Below are 15,263 nucleotides of genomic sequence, written 5' to 3'. Positions count from 1 at the left end.
CAGAAAACTTGGCATCGAAAGAATTATAATAAGAGGTGATTCCTTACTAGTTATTAGGCAAATCCAAGGGATATGGAAGTGCAAGAACCCTACTCTAGTGGAGTGGCTTAGACAGGTGAATGCTTTGATAAAGAACTTTGAAGCTACACAGGTACAGCATGTTGTGAGAACCCTCAACAAGGAAGCAGATTATCTCGCCAATGAGAAACTTCAGATCATGGTGGGAGGTGTGAAGCTCTACGAACCAAAGTACCAAGGCCAAGAGGAATTGAAGGACATCATATTTTTCCTCCAAACGGGTGAGTGCCCTAAACACTTGGATAAAGTGCAAAGGCTTACCAAAAGGCAACTCCTTACCAACTCATAGGAGATGATCTGTATCATAAAGGGAAAGATTTGGTGCTAAGAAGGGTGCCCTCTGTTCAAGAAATAGAGAGAATCCTCTTTACATGCCATGATGATGTCTGTGGGGGTCATTTTTCTCATGATATTACAAACAGGAAGATTTTACAAGCAGGGTTTGTTTGGCCAAGTCTACACCGTGATGTCCAGCATTGGTGTAAGTCATGCAAAGGTTGTCAGATTGCTGGAGATCGACAACTCACCTACGAAATTCGAGTTCCAATAATTTCGTATGGTCCTTTTGAGAAGTGGGGTGTGGATGCAATAGGCCCCTTACCTCGCACATCTACCGGGAAGGTCTTCATCATTGTGAGAGTAGATTACATGACACGATGGGAGGAGGCAGCAAGTACAACACGAATTACAGCCGAGGAGGTATCAAAATTTATCTTTGATTACATATGCAGTAGATTCGGCACACCATTAGAGATTTTGTCAGATCGTGGTCCAGGGTTTAGAGCAGAGCTCTTAGATAATCTTTTGGCAAAGTTAAAAGTCAAACATTTACATTCTACACCTTACTACCCTCAGTGCAATGGGTTGGTTGAAAAGGTGAATGGAATGATATGTAAGATCATTTCTAAGCAGGTTGCAGATCGACCAAACGACTGGGATCGTCATTTGACCGCAGCTCTATGGGCATACAGAACATCTTTCAAGGTATCCACTCAATTCACTCCTTTTCATTTGGTATATGGACAAGAGGCACTCCTTCCTATTGAGGTGGAGATTGCAAGCCTACGCATTCTCTCACGGGGAGCAAAGAGGCCAAAAAAAGCTTTGCAAGAAAGAATTTTAGATCTTCAACGACTTGAGCTTGATAGAGAAGAGTCCATCGACTATTACATTGCCCAAGCCACAAGCCAAAGGGACAAAATCAACAAGAAGCTCAAGGGGAAAGGATTGAAGGAAGGTATGTTGGTTCTTCGCTATGATAACCGACTTGATACTCGACTTGACAAAAAGTTTTTGCAGACATGGGAGGGACCTTTCATGATAAAAACAAAGTTTGGGAATGGTAGTTACAGATTAGAAGATTTATCAGGAAAACTCCACAAGACCAGAGTCAATGGATGGAGATTAAAGCCCTACTTTCAACGTATCAATCCGTTGATAGGAAGTCATCTACCTACATCGTCTAAGCTCCAAATTGGCATGGCTCCCTTCGGCTTGGCAAATGCTCCACCTATTTTTAAAGCTTTGATGGGCAAAGAAGGACCAGCCTTGGAATCTGAACATACCCAAGGCAACCCTCCCATCTCCGATTTATGGGATTGAGGTAATGAAAAGCAGGTCTAATGGAGTAAAAGAGTGCATATCACTCCTCCTTTTTTTGGAAAAAAAAAAAAAAAAGGAAAAAAACTCTTCTGTTTCATCTAGGAGCATGAATGATCCTAGATGAAGGGGGAGGGCTAATATGAGTAGCGTTAAATGGTATCCTTCCATTTGCACTACATTTCTACTCAAATGTATACATTTTTTATCAAAGTTTTAACTTAGTGTTCATTCTCTCTTTCCGTAATAGCCTTTTTCCATACAAACACCTTACCCTTCTTAGATCTTTATGCATTTACATCATATTTCTCTCTTCATGCTAAATGTAAATAGTAAACTTAATTCTACTCTCCTAGTTTTTTTATTGCACATTCTTTTAACTAATTACCTTTACTAATTTAAATAGCTATCTACATCCCATAATTTGTAAATAAATAATTTATGGACACTTATCTTACCCATCTTCTCTCAAGGGTAGGGTTAACCTTGTAATGTATATCCCCAATAAATCAAACTTTATTGGAGCCTACCTCATTTGTTTAAGGTGGATTCTCTTTTGAAAAAGCATGCTACACCTTGGATGCATGCTAAAGGGCCCCCTACAAGGAGACTTGGTTCAAAAGGTGTTTTGGATGCATCTTGAACGCCTTAGATCGTGGGTGTACGTGAGGAACACTCCAAAATCAGCTTAAACACTTTGAGAAGGTCAACTTTGCCTTTTACAGCACCCAATTCTGAGTTACAGGCTGAAAGTTATGGTGAAAACAAGGTGCTGCGGACACTGTTACTGCAGGTCAAAGTTACAATCAGGTAAACCACAAAAGTGAAAAGTTTTCTTGACTTCTTCAACATTCTAAAATACCAATGGGGAGTTAAAAACCACTTGCATGTGGAGGGGTCGGCTCAAGATGCTTCCAGTGACACAACAAACAGGATGGGGACACTCTGCAGGAGCCACTGGAGGGACATCATAGTGGGGCCCACATACATTATCAACCCTTATGGAGCCTCCACGACTTAAAAGGCTATTTTTAATGAAAAAATAAGTCCCTTATTTGCATAATTGAAGGAATGGTCAAAAGGGAACCTAACTATGGTGAATTACCTACCCTAGTCATGTTTAAGCTAACCCAAGGTCTTGTACAGCTATAAAAAGGCCCTTTGGCAAGCACAAAAATACACACACCTACTCCATTGCTGCAAATAATCTCCTCTAAGGTTAGGGAAGCCCTAATCTCTCTCTCCTCTTGTCTCCCTATCCATTTCCTAAGCTCGCTATCATAAGCGGCACCATAGAGAGAGCATCAATATGCTATTGCTACCATTCTCTTGCAAACATTTCTCTTACCATACTCATCCCTAAATAAGGATTGTAGATTCTATATGAGAGCAAGGATATCAAGTTCAATGATCTATCTCATGGTTTGATCAACAAATTGTTGCAATTGGGGTGTCGTCGTCACACTTTTGCTCTAAACGCATGTAAAATTGATAAGCATATCTTGGCAGCTTCTCATATTTTATGCTCATTGGGTTGCTTGTTTGTTGAGAAAGTTTTGTGCACCATGGTGTCTATTTTCTTGGCTTCTCTCCTTATGTTGTGTGTAAGTAGTCTCTTCTTTTGGGAAAGGAAAGGAGTTGTCAAGTATTTGTGCATTATGGTGTTTTGAGTTTTGAGGTTTTGTGCTTGCTTTTCTTAGAAGTATATGAGCACTAATATGGTGAAGGTGAGTCTTTGCATGTGAGTTTGTGCAGTGTTCAAAGGGATTGCTTAAGGAGTGTGTGTTGAATGGTTGAAGGGCATTTTGTGTTGAAGCACATAAGGAAGGTGTGAGTGTGTGTATGTGTGTTGTATATGGTTTGTTTTGGTTTCCTTCTTTCTCCATAAAAGAGGGTGGTGCCCCTAAGAAATATGCGTGTGTAGGGTCTCACAGAGTGGTTGTCTGGTGGGAGCCTTGAGTTGAGCCCCATCTCAAAAAGTCCGCTCTCACTAGTTAGAGGAAGAGTCACTAGCCGCTATGTTCGGGTCTTGGATTTTACTACCTCGGATCCTCGTCGAGGGCCCGGAACCTAAGGTAGATGGATATTGAGAACTCGTGTAAGTTGAAATTCTCTCTAGTTGCTCTGTCTCTAGCACACGACCAGAGCGCAGATGTGTTAGGAAATAAGACGTAGCTAAATGGATAATTGAGTAGATTACTTAATGGAGAGAGACAGATTTACATACACGAGATTATAGAGTAGAGAGAGAGAGAGAGAGTACACACGATATACGTGGTTCACCCAATGTGGGCTACGTCCACGGGAAAGCAGCCACTCAATGGCTTTAGTACTTCAAAACAAGAAGTAGTTTACAAAGGGATTATACCCTTAATGGAGCTCCCACCTTGCTTCACTCTCACCACCTCACACTCACCTTGTTGCATCAACTTCACACTATGAAATGTGTGTAGAAATGGTCTCCTTTTATAGGCCAAAAGGGCTGCCCTCTCTTATGAGAGGCAGCCATGTGTAGCCGCCCTTGTGTAGATAAGTCCAAATCGGACCCTTCAATCCGCCCATGTGTGGCCGCCCTTGAGAAGACAAGTTCGCTTTTGAATTCGGCCACCGGCCACCGGCCATTGACTTTCGACCACCGGCCAACCAACGGTTGTTTTCCGACCGCTTTTCGACCGTCGTCCGGCCATAATATTCCGGCGAAGGGAAAAAAAAGTCTCGGGGGCGGAAGCCCCCGAGGCCCCTAAAGTTGCCCCTGATTCTTGGCCGTGAAAATTTTGGTTTTCATTGAGTGATTTTCCTTCACGCACGATGAATTCTCTTCATAATGGGGGCCTTACAAATGTGCGCTTTTACCACAGAAAATTACAAGGGTAAATCAGGCTCCATACTTCACAAGATGCATGTGCCTTTGGCACCCTACAAGCGTCGGCGAATAATCTCGAAGGTTAACCGCTTACTTTTTTAGGCGTCCGTTTTCACTCGTTTTTTTTAATGTTTTTAATGTTTTTTAAGATCGGTTTTTTGATTAAAGTGTGTGATAGCTCAAAACGAGCGTATCACTCAGAGGGTTGCGGTGTGCTTTACAGCACAACGTTCGGTCACCTGAAGCTCCGTTGGTCCTCAAAAAAGTTGATTTTTAGCTACGTGTGAAGCTAAAATACGTAATTTTAAAGGTGACTGAGGCCTGAGCCTGAGCGTGAGCTTGGGCTTGGGTGTGGGCTTGGCTCTGGAAGATATTCCCGATCCCGGTCCTATCTTTTTTTTTTGGGGGGCACTACAAAAGGCTCTTCATATTAGCGACGCTCACACAGCGACGCTCAAAAAAAAAATTCCCGGCGTCGCTATGAGCGTCGCAAATTTATTTGTAAATTTGCGACGCTTATAGCGACGCTCATAGCGACGCCAGCTGGGGTAAAAAAAATAACCGAGCGCGCCCAAAAACTCAGATCTCAGATCTGAGTTTTTCGGCGCCCTCAAGCAAAGAGCAGGTAACGCTCTCCCTCACTCTCTCTCTCTCTCTCTCTTTTCTTCTCCACACACACACACACACACACACACACACACGAGGAGAGGAAGGAGAGCCAGGTATGCTCCTTCCCTCTCCTCATTCTCATGTTCCCTTCCCCTCTTTCTCTCTCCCTCTCTCTCTCTCTCACACACACACATAGTGTTTTTGAGAGAGAGAGAGAGAGAGAGAGAGAGAGAGAGAGAGAGTACAAACAAAAACAAAAACGCACACACATACATAAACAAAGAATGCACACACACATTGAGAGAGAAAAAAAGAGAGAGCATGCATAAACAAAAAACGCACGCATTGAGAGAGGAAAAGAGAGAGAGAACATGCATAAACAAAAAACGCACACATTGAAAGAGGAAAAGAGAAAGAAAACATGCATACGATCCAAAAAAACGCACACACATTGAGAGAGAAAGAAAGAGAAACTAAGGGAGCGTCGTAGGAAACTAATTAAAATTAAAAGACCTAAAGATCTAGCCGACGAGGAGTTGAACTGAAGACCTATTATTCAAGAGGGAAATGGCATAATCAATCTATCATACTTGGCATGGGTGATAGAAAGGTTATACCATTTATCTCTTTTTATTGGCACACACATCCACACACGCGCACACACACAGGAAGAAGAGAGTTATAACGTCGTAGGAAACTATCTTAAAAGACGTTAAAGATTAGGTTATATGTAGACTTACATTAAATTAGATTTAGGTTTATTTTTAACTAGATTTACGTTTATTTAAGCTAGATTTAGATTTACGTTATATTAGATTAGATGCGGGTCTCCATAGACTGTGATGCCTGCATGAAGCGGGTGAAGAAAGCCCTCAATGGAATATAGGGTATTGCTGCCTTCACTCATGGTGGGCTCCGTCGATCCAAAAGTACTGGTGAAATGTCTTCAGAAGATAGGGAAGAAGGTGGATCTTCAGGGCGACAAGAGTCACTACATCCCCGACACAATGACCATCTAAACAACCTCTAGTCATTAGACTTACGTTAAATTAGATTTAGCTTTATTTTTAGTTAGATTTACGCTTATTTACGTTAGATCGAGTCCACGCAAGAATTACTTACGGTTTAGGGTTTAGAGTTAGACGAACAGTGAAAAGATCTACTGTGAAAAGATGTTAAGATGAAGTGAAGTGCTACAGCTAGAGAAGAGGCAAAGGGATTTTGTCCACTACATGCAGTATCATGTAGACGTGGGTGTGTAGATTTCTTGTACCCACAAATATAGGTATTGACCAATAAAGACGAGATTATAACCCGGTGGTTCTGATCTCCGTGCACCTCTAGACCGAGGTGTGCGGGGATTGGACATGACTAGAGAATGTGAGGTAAAGAGAGAGAGAGAGAGAGAGAGAGAGAGAGAGAGATAAGACGAAGAATGCCAATAGAATATTAAATTTGTTGTCCAGGTTATAAGTTTTTTATCCTCATTATGAGTAGCGACGAGGATGTGGGACCGTCCAACCAAAACACCTATCTCTCAACGAGGGTCTTATGTCCTTGTAATCAATGCAAGCATGTTGTGCGACGGACAAGACGTGTTTCTTTGCAGCACGTTCGCGAATTTGGCGAGTTCGATCCATCTATTATAGATCGAGTTGTTGCCAATTATAACTCGTCGGACTCTGACGCTGGCCAACAAGCAGCAATCTTGCAACCCAATAGACGTATTCGCAGGCGCTTTGGTCAAGCAGCATATGTGAGGCCACAAGATGTACCCTCTGACATCTCGGGGGATGATCATGCAGAGCACATTCCCAACGAGGCAATGTTTGAGCCCGAGATTGATGAAATGATCGAGACGATCATGGATTCAGAAAGGCTTATCTATGATGATATGAAAAGTGAAGCCGATACGTCATTGTATAATGGAGCACGTATGTCTAGATTGAAAGCACTCCTGGTTCTTCTCAACATGCAGGCAAAGTTTGGATGGAGTGACACTAGCGTCACAGCGCTTTTCAGGTGATCTATTACAATTAGTTTACTTTAATAGAACTCTAAATGTATAATGATTTGATAGATTTTTACACGACTGTATCATATTTTTATGTTGTGTAGATTGCTGAAAGAGCACATTCTACCAGCTGACAATGTGATGCCAGATTCCCGAGATGAAGCAAGAAAGATTTTGCGAAACTTGGGGATGGATTACAATTCTATCCACGCTTGTCCTAATGACTGCATTCTTTTCAGAGGGGAATACACAGACATGGAGAAGTGTCCGAAATGTGATTCCGAAAGATATCGAGTAGATCTCCACGGGACAAAAATTCCACATAAGGTTTTGCGACATTTTCCTTTGCTTCCTCGCATCAAGCATTTCTTCGAATGTAAGTCCATGGCCGCCCTAGCATCATGGCATGAGGAGAATAAATCTTCGGATGGTGTGCTACGAATTCCTGCAGATTGCGCAGCCTGGAAACATATAGATGGAACATGGTCGGATTTTGCCAGGGAAGCTCGAAATTTGCGCTTAGGCCTGGCTATGGATGGCGTAAATCCATTTGGTCAAAGATCAACATCTTACAGTGTATGGCCCGTTGTCATCGTCAACTACAACATTCCCCCATGGTTGACTACGAAGAAGGGGCACCTATGGCTAAGCTTGATTGTGCCAGGGCGATATAAAGTGGGGAATATGGATGTGTATCTTCGTCCACTATTGGAAGAGCTACAACAATTGTGGATTGGCATAGAGGTGGTGGATATGAGCCGACACACAGGACGACGGAATGCTTTGATCAGAGGTATTCTAATGTGGACCATGCATGACTATCCCGGGCTAACAGAATGCTCAGGTGATCTATTGACACTCCTCGCTCAGACACTGTAAATCTTGTTTTTCCCCATAGTTGATCTATTATCATGTGTATACATGCAGGGCTTCAAACAAGCGGATACAGAGCATGTGTCACATGTGGACCTAGACTGAATGCACGTAGGGCACCCTCACTGAAGAAGCAAATCTACGAAGGTCATCAAGCGTATCTTCCGGAGAATCATGTGTTACGCGACGGCTTTTTGGGAAGAGAGCCACCAAGGATGTCTGCACAAGCATGGTTAGAGCAGAAGGAGATGTGCGATGACGGATTGCCTCCAGGGATGAAGAGACTATCTCTATGGTACGAGTTACCATACTGGCCCCGACTCGTGATCAATCACTTGCTCGATCCAATGCACATATTCAAGAATGTGGGTAATCTACTATGGGACCATTTGACCGGCAAGAAAGATACTTTGGGAGCCAGAGTTGACCTTAGAAATGTGGATCGTATGGAGCAATATTGGCCGCAAACAGCGTCTGATGGATCGATAAAACTTCCTAAAGCACCATGGATTTTCACAGGAGCCCAAGAACGCAAAGTAAAAGAGGCCATTCGATCTTTGCGGACCCCCACTGGCGTAATGCACTCGCTCCGAACGTGTTTTACTAAAGAAGGAAAGCTTACCGGTTTGAAGTCACACGATTGGCATAAAATGTGTCAGGTACGTTCATAGTGGACTTTAATATCATTGCATAAAATGTGGACTTTAATATCATTGCTGCACATACTTTACAGTTTATTTTACCGGTTGCCATTGAGGGATGTTTGTCTCTCGACATCCGTAACACAATCTACAAACTTGCAAAGCTGGTGCAATGGATCTCACAAAAGGAGATCGACGTAGACTCCATACCATTCGCCAAACTAAATGCTGCGGAGCTTGTGTGCATGTTTGAGAAACATTTTCCTACTACAATACTAACCATTCAGGTGCATCTTCTTGTTCACATAGTTGATGAGGTGGAAATAGCTGGCACAGTTCATTCCAGATGGATGTTCTTCTTAGAGCGTTTCATGAAAACGCTTAAGGGATATGTGCGTCAAAAGGCACGTCCGGAGGGTAGCATGGCAGAAGGTTGGTTGGTATCAGAGTCCCTAGTGTACATTGGAGAGTGGCTAGACGGATTTGATAAATCCCGGGACACGCTATGGCGAACCATAGATGATGAGCGCATATCTGGGATTGTCATGTGCAATCTCGGTGTTGAGAAGAAGATGACGGAAGATCTAGAGGCTAAAATCAACCGATTTTGCATGCTTCACAATCCAGTGATGCAAAAGTGGATTTCACAATATGAGGATGCAAAGCAAGAGCGACAAAGGGCACGAATCGAGTGGAGACGGGGAAGACGACCACCGATGCACTATCCAGCGGTTCTGGAGAGCCTACCAACCTTCATGAGCTTAAGATGGTTGCACAACCAATTGAAAAGCGCACAACAATGCGGTGACGAAGTGACTGAAGAAGAGTGGGAGTACTCTCGGGGTTGCGCGACCAAGGTAAGTTTGCAATGTACGACTAGCAAGTGACTTTATTTATAAACGTTTGAACGGCCACTCATAATCTTTGTTCGTTGTAGTATAAGTCATACACAGCAGCATGGTGTAAAGGTCGACATTTTAGGGTGGAACGAATCGACAAAAAGCGTTTTACTCAAGATTGTGGAATCATGGCAAAATTTGAACAGTCTAGTCGACGACGTTCCTCTGATGCAGATCCCGTGGTGGCGGAACTCACTTACTTCGGCACGCTGCAAGAGATTTTGAGGATCGATTACAGAGGATTTTTTGTCGACTTGTTCGACGTGCAATGGTTCAAGATAATCATGGAGGGTCGAAACGCTACTGTGCGTAGAGGAGAGTCTGGTTTTCTTGAGGTGGATTCTACTAAGAAATGGACTGACCTAAGAGACACTTTCGTACTACCCGAGCATTGTGAACAAGTAAGTATATAAATAGTTAACATCCCCCTTTTACAAGTTATGTGCTTGAAAGCTCTCATGTAAGTTATGTGGCTCTGGCAGGTAGTATTTCATCCTACAAAGTCTACATCAAACTGGTGGTACGTCATAGAGGTAGCCCCTCGTAGTGCAAGGACGTATGAAGGCTACCATGTACCAATCACAACGACATCAATGGAGGAGATCAGAGAAGATGCTCAATCAGAAGCCGCTGCGGTGGTGCCAGACGAGCATCAAGATGCTACTACTCTATATGTGGTGCATGCAGAGGAGCTACAAAATGAAACAGAGGATATGTGTTTAAACGGAGAGCTCTATATAGATATAGGAAGTTATGCTGAGTTATGCGAGGATGAGAGAGAGATCTCTTAAAGCCACAAATATTGTATTTGAACAATTTTGCTCCGTGCTGTAAAAGCTCTGGCTCTCTAAGTAGCTTCCATGGTGTATAATGCTCTTTTCTACTCGCGCTCACATCTTTTGATTGAAAATTCTGAGTTTTCGACTTGCCTCTTTTATCACTCGATTCATTGCGTCATTGTATTTATATGCGTCATTACGTCATTGTATTTAATGGTCTTTGCGTCATTGTCTACTCTATTCATTCAATATTAAGTTTAAATATTCGTGTGTTTAATGCAGGTATGGATGATGAGGAGTTTCTTTCTTCTTTGTCACCGCAGCAGAGACAGTGGTACGTGGAGCGTCATCGCTCTGGCGCATCATCGCGCGTTCCTACACCATCCGCATCTCCCTCTCTTTCGGAGCATTCGGCGCGCTCCGAAGCTTCGGCGTCGACGAGACGAGCGTCACACTCGTCTAGACACCGGCGCTCTAGTGGTGGCGGTGGCGGTTGTTGTGGGGATTCTGCCACCGATGCCTCCACACCGCCTCGTGTTCGACGAGGCTCTTTACCCTCCCCTTCTTTGCCCGCCCCCACACCAGCCACAGCATCGCCATCTACGCCAGGTTTTGCACGGCTGACTGTTCCTAGAAGCTACACACCTCTACCTACTCCGCCGGGAGCCACCCCACTCGACACTCCTCGCTTCGGCGCCCAGACGCCGGTGGAGACACCTGACGTCCGTACCCCCATCGACACGCCGCTAGAGACCCCTGCCGGGACACCCAGGTTCACGCGTCACCGGCCAGAGGGCTTGCCTTACTCCATCGACATCAGCGGCGGCATCATCATGGATGATGACGGTAAGAAGGTGATCTCGCGCATGCGTGGTCTTTGCTCTCAGCTGTTTAGACACTATATACTAAACAAATGGAGTGAAGTACCAAGTGATTTAAAAAACAGAGTCATCAGCATACTTCATGATGAGTTTCCCGTTCCAACACGGGATCAGCGCTTCAATGAAGACCTGATGAAGATTCGAATGCGCGAATACTGCAAACACAAGCGTTCCGAAGTGCAAAAAGCAATCAAGAATGGGTGGAATAGGCCAGATTGGCTGGCCAAAGAAGATTGGAAGAATGCGAAGAAAGCAGCGCGCGAGAATCCCGACAAGTGGAAGCAACAAAAGGATGCAGCCAGAGCGCGAGTAGAGGCAGGGAGCTCGCACCACTTGGGGAGCGGTGGATGGGCATCATTTGAGGCCGATTTTGTAAGTCTTTTCACATTGCTCTTTATGCATGTTCGATAGTTTAGGGTTTATGAGTTTTTTAGTTCTAACATAATGAAATCTTTGTATGTTTTGACAGTGGTCGATGACAGGACGTGATCCCACACCGTACGAGCGCGAGTACGCAGGCAGGAAGGGCTTAAACGCCCTGATGGACATTCTCAGTTCTCGCGGCGGCATGGTTAGTATTAGGGTTTACTCTTTTTTATTTTTTGTATTGTTTTATAAATGTCGTTATATGTTTATATTTACTGAAAACTGTCTTATTGTCTTTTTTTGCAGAATCCGACAGATACGCCGCTTGGACGCGATGAGACGTCTGATTAGACGACGTCAGTTTAGCCGTAGCTAGATAGCATTAGTTTAGGGTTTCTCGTAGCTTATGTATCATGAGACGGATTTTATACGTCTTTTTGAACCATGTATATTATTACATTTGTCACCGCAATTCCTTTTGCCAATCAATTCTTTATGCCTATGATGTTGTACAATTGTCATTATTACATTTGCCAATCAATTCAGTTTGCCTATGATGTGTACAATTGTCAATTTTGCAAACAATGCGTCTTGTGGGTGACTATTTTGGGTCTATTATCTACTTTTGCACTTTTTTTAAAAACTGAATCAAGTACAATATGGTTGATGGGTGGCAGGGCATTCAATGCCCTGCCACCAAAAAAATATTCTCTCAGGCGCTATTTATGGCTCTGTAGCGTCGCTATATGCGTCGCTATACTCTTCTGTGAGAGCGTCGCTATAGGCGTCGCTATGAGCGTCGCTATATAGTGACGCATATAGCGACGCATATAGCGACGCCTATAGCGACGCTCTCGTAGCGACGCTGTTAGCGACGGTTTTAGCGACGCCGGGGGTTATAAAAACCCAGTGTATTTCCATCGCTAACAGCGTCACAAGAGCACACAACCTCTTGTAGTGGGGGGGGGATAAGGTCGCCGCGACTTACGCGCGAGCACACACACACTCTACCTACCTACTTACAACTAATATACCTACTGTTACACACTAACACACTTCATTAGCTCTCACAGATCTACTTCCTACTTACTATACTTTGTATTACACAGAACTAACAACTTTAATACTAAGACCTTATCACAGAGAAAACACGGTAACCTTTCAAAACTTCATTAACAAAGAAATACATAGTAGCAACACAAAATCCTTCTTCTCAACACACACACCTTCCTTCCCTACCCTTCCTACAATTGAAATTGCACCACAAAAGAAGCACAGAGTGCCATTCAAGCTTAGTGTATGTCAGGCCAAGGGCCAAACCAAGGGGTCCCTGACTTGGCCAAGGGCCGGCTGCCAGTGGGAAGGGGTCCGAAAGGGGCTAGGAGCCTATTAAAGGGAGGCTGGGCGGATGGACCAGTCATGGCAGTCCCTTGGTGCTTACACTGGTATCAGAGCTTCAGGCTATTTTGGGACTGAGGCACGTTTTTTGGAATGCATGTTGCATGCAATCTCGAGTGGAGGGGAAAGAAGCCGAAGCCGAAGAGCTAGGGCGTGGGCAGAACCTCCAAGCCGGGAAGTCGACCTCCCGTCGACCTGCGTCAAATTGCACGCACTTAGGCTCAGTTGGAGCGCAAGGAGATTTCAGAAACATCTCGTGCTTGGCCCGGCCCCAAAAACCTGCTGCATCGTGAGCTTGCATCTCCTTCGTCATCGCGCAGTGAGCCGCTTTCTGTTGCAAACAGAATTTGTCAAAAAAAAAAATTATCTCTTCACTCGAGTCACCCTAAGACTCAATGAAGATCCTTTGTCCACGGGGTCACAGACCGGCACGGCCGGCTGCCTTCTTTCGAAGCCCTCTTTTCATCGGTGGGCATACACAACACACACCGGTGGTAGCTTCTTGCAACTTTTGCATTCCGCACCTGCTGCAAACCAGATTTTGAAGTTTCGACAAAGTGCAAATTGGTCATCAACCTTCAACCGATTTGGTGGTTGCATACGATGCAAGCCACCTCGGCAGTGACTATCCATTGAGTTGTGTTTTCAACTTCCTCATCGGCTGCCCAAATTGTCGGAAACTTTCAAGTTTATTTGGTGTATTGCATACGACGCAAACCAGACTATTAGCACCTCGAATTTTCTCTGTGCTTTCGAGTGAATCATCCACTGCAGTTTTGCTCGTTGTTGTCAAGCCGGTAGTGGTCACGGATTGAACTATGCTTTCGAAGTCGGCGTTCTTTCTTCTCAACGACGTAATTATACGGTTCCTTATCGCATACAGCTATGAGCTCGTTGGAATTCAGGTATTCTCCTTTCTTTTCTCGCACAGTACGTCCACAGCATGGATTCGGACATAGATATGCACCATGCATTTGATTTCGAGCAATCCGCACCCATTTCGTCTACCGATGCCACGCGGACGGTTCCTCTCACGGAGAGTAATCGTGCCCCAACGGCAATAGACGATGCGTATGAGTTGCTGGACATGCAAGATTTTCGTGCATTGCAAACACGCATGACTGTGCTTGAAACGAATTTTGCACAATTAAATCAGAATGTCACAGCATTATCCGATTTGATTAAGTTGCATATGCGGCAGCAGGCCACGGACCCTGCTAGTCAGCCAATTCAGGAGCACGGCTCCACACTAGGCCAAGGGCCGGCTGCTGGGCAAGGCCCTCCTCTGGGACCGCTGCACTCTCTGACCCAAAAAGAGGTGGACGATTTGTTGAAAAATACAAAGCCACCAATTTTTCGGGGAGAAGAGCGTGAGCGAAACAAGGATACCGTGAATATTTTTCTCAATAAGTGGGATGGTATTCATGACCTTAGACGTACCCCCGATTCAGCCAAGGCGCTGCAGACAAGTCTGACTTTGGACGGCAAGGCCTACAAATGGTGGATGTCTCTCAAGGAGAAGGCCATGCTACCACAGACTTGGGCAGCTTTTGAGACTGTCTTCGGGAAGGAATTTCTACCTACCAATGAGAAGGATAGAAATTGGACCGCCTGGGACGAATGTTCTATGCGCCAGCATAAAACATTATTGGAATATATTTCCCATTATCAGGATGTGATCCTCAAGCTGGAAGGGATGGATACCTTTCAGCAGGTCCGTGGGTTCATCCGTGGGTTAACTCCCGAGCTTAAGAAGCACGTTAAAACCCAGGATCCACAAACACTTGAGGACGCAATAGTGCAAGCTCACATCCATGATGATCCCGATGATCGGGCATTGCATATTTCGCATGTGCATGGCACTACACCTGTTTCAACACGTCCACAGCATGTGTATCATAAAAGAAAAAATGTCTCTACTGCATCAGAGACCTCCAAAAAGCCCAAGGGGTTTAGAGGTCCTCTCTCAACGAAAGAGTTTGAGAAAGCCAAAAAAGAAAAGTTGTGCTTTAAATGTTTGGGAACTGGACATAGCAAAAAGGATTGTCCCAAGGGGAAATCTGCTGCTCAAGACAAGGGGAAGGAAAAAGCAGTACACATGGTGCAGCTTTTACCTCTTGAATCCTCTTCCCAGTTTGCTAATGTGGAAGTAACACACACCGAGGCGGTGCATGAGTGTTGTATCACGGCCTTCATGTGGCAGCAGACTTTCGGACCACATGAGTTGGTGCGTATGCATGGATCTATCCAAGGGCACAGGGTG

The sequence above is a fragment of the Adiantum capillus-veneris genome, chromosome 28 (assembly GCF_014529385.1).
Source record: "Adiantum capillus-veneris isolate H3 chromosome 28, ASM1452938v2, whole genome shotgun sequence".
In the NCBI taxonomy this organism is placed as follows: domain Eukaryota; kingdom Viridiplantae; phylum Streptophyta; class Polypodiopsida; order Polypodiales; family Pteridaceae; genus Adiantum; species Adiantum capillus-veneris.
This window is presented reverse-complemented; position numbering follows the sequence as displayed.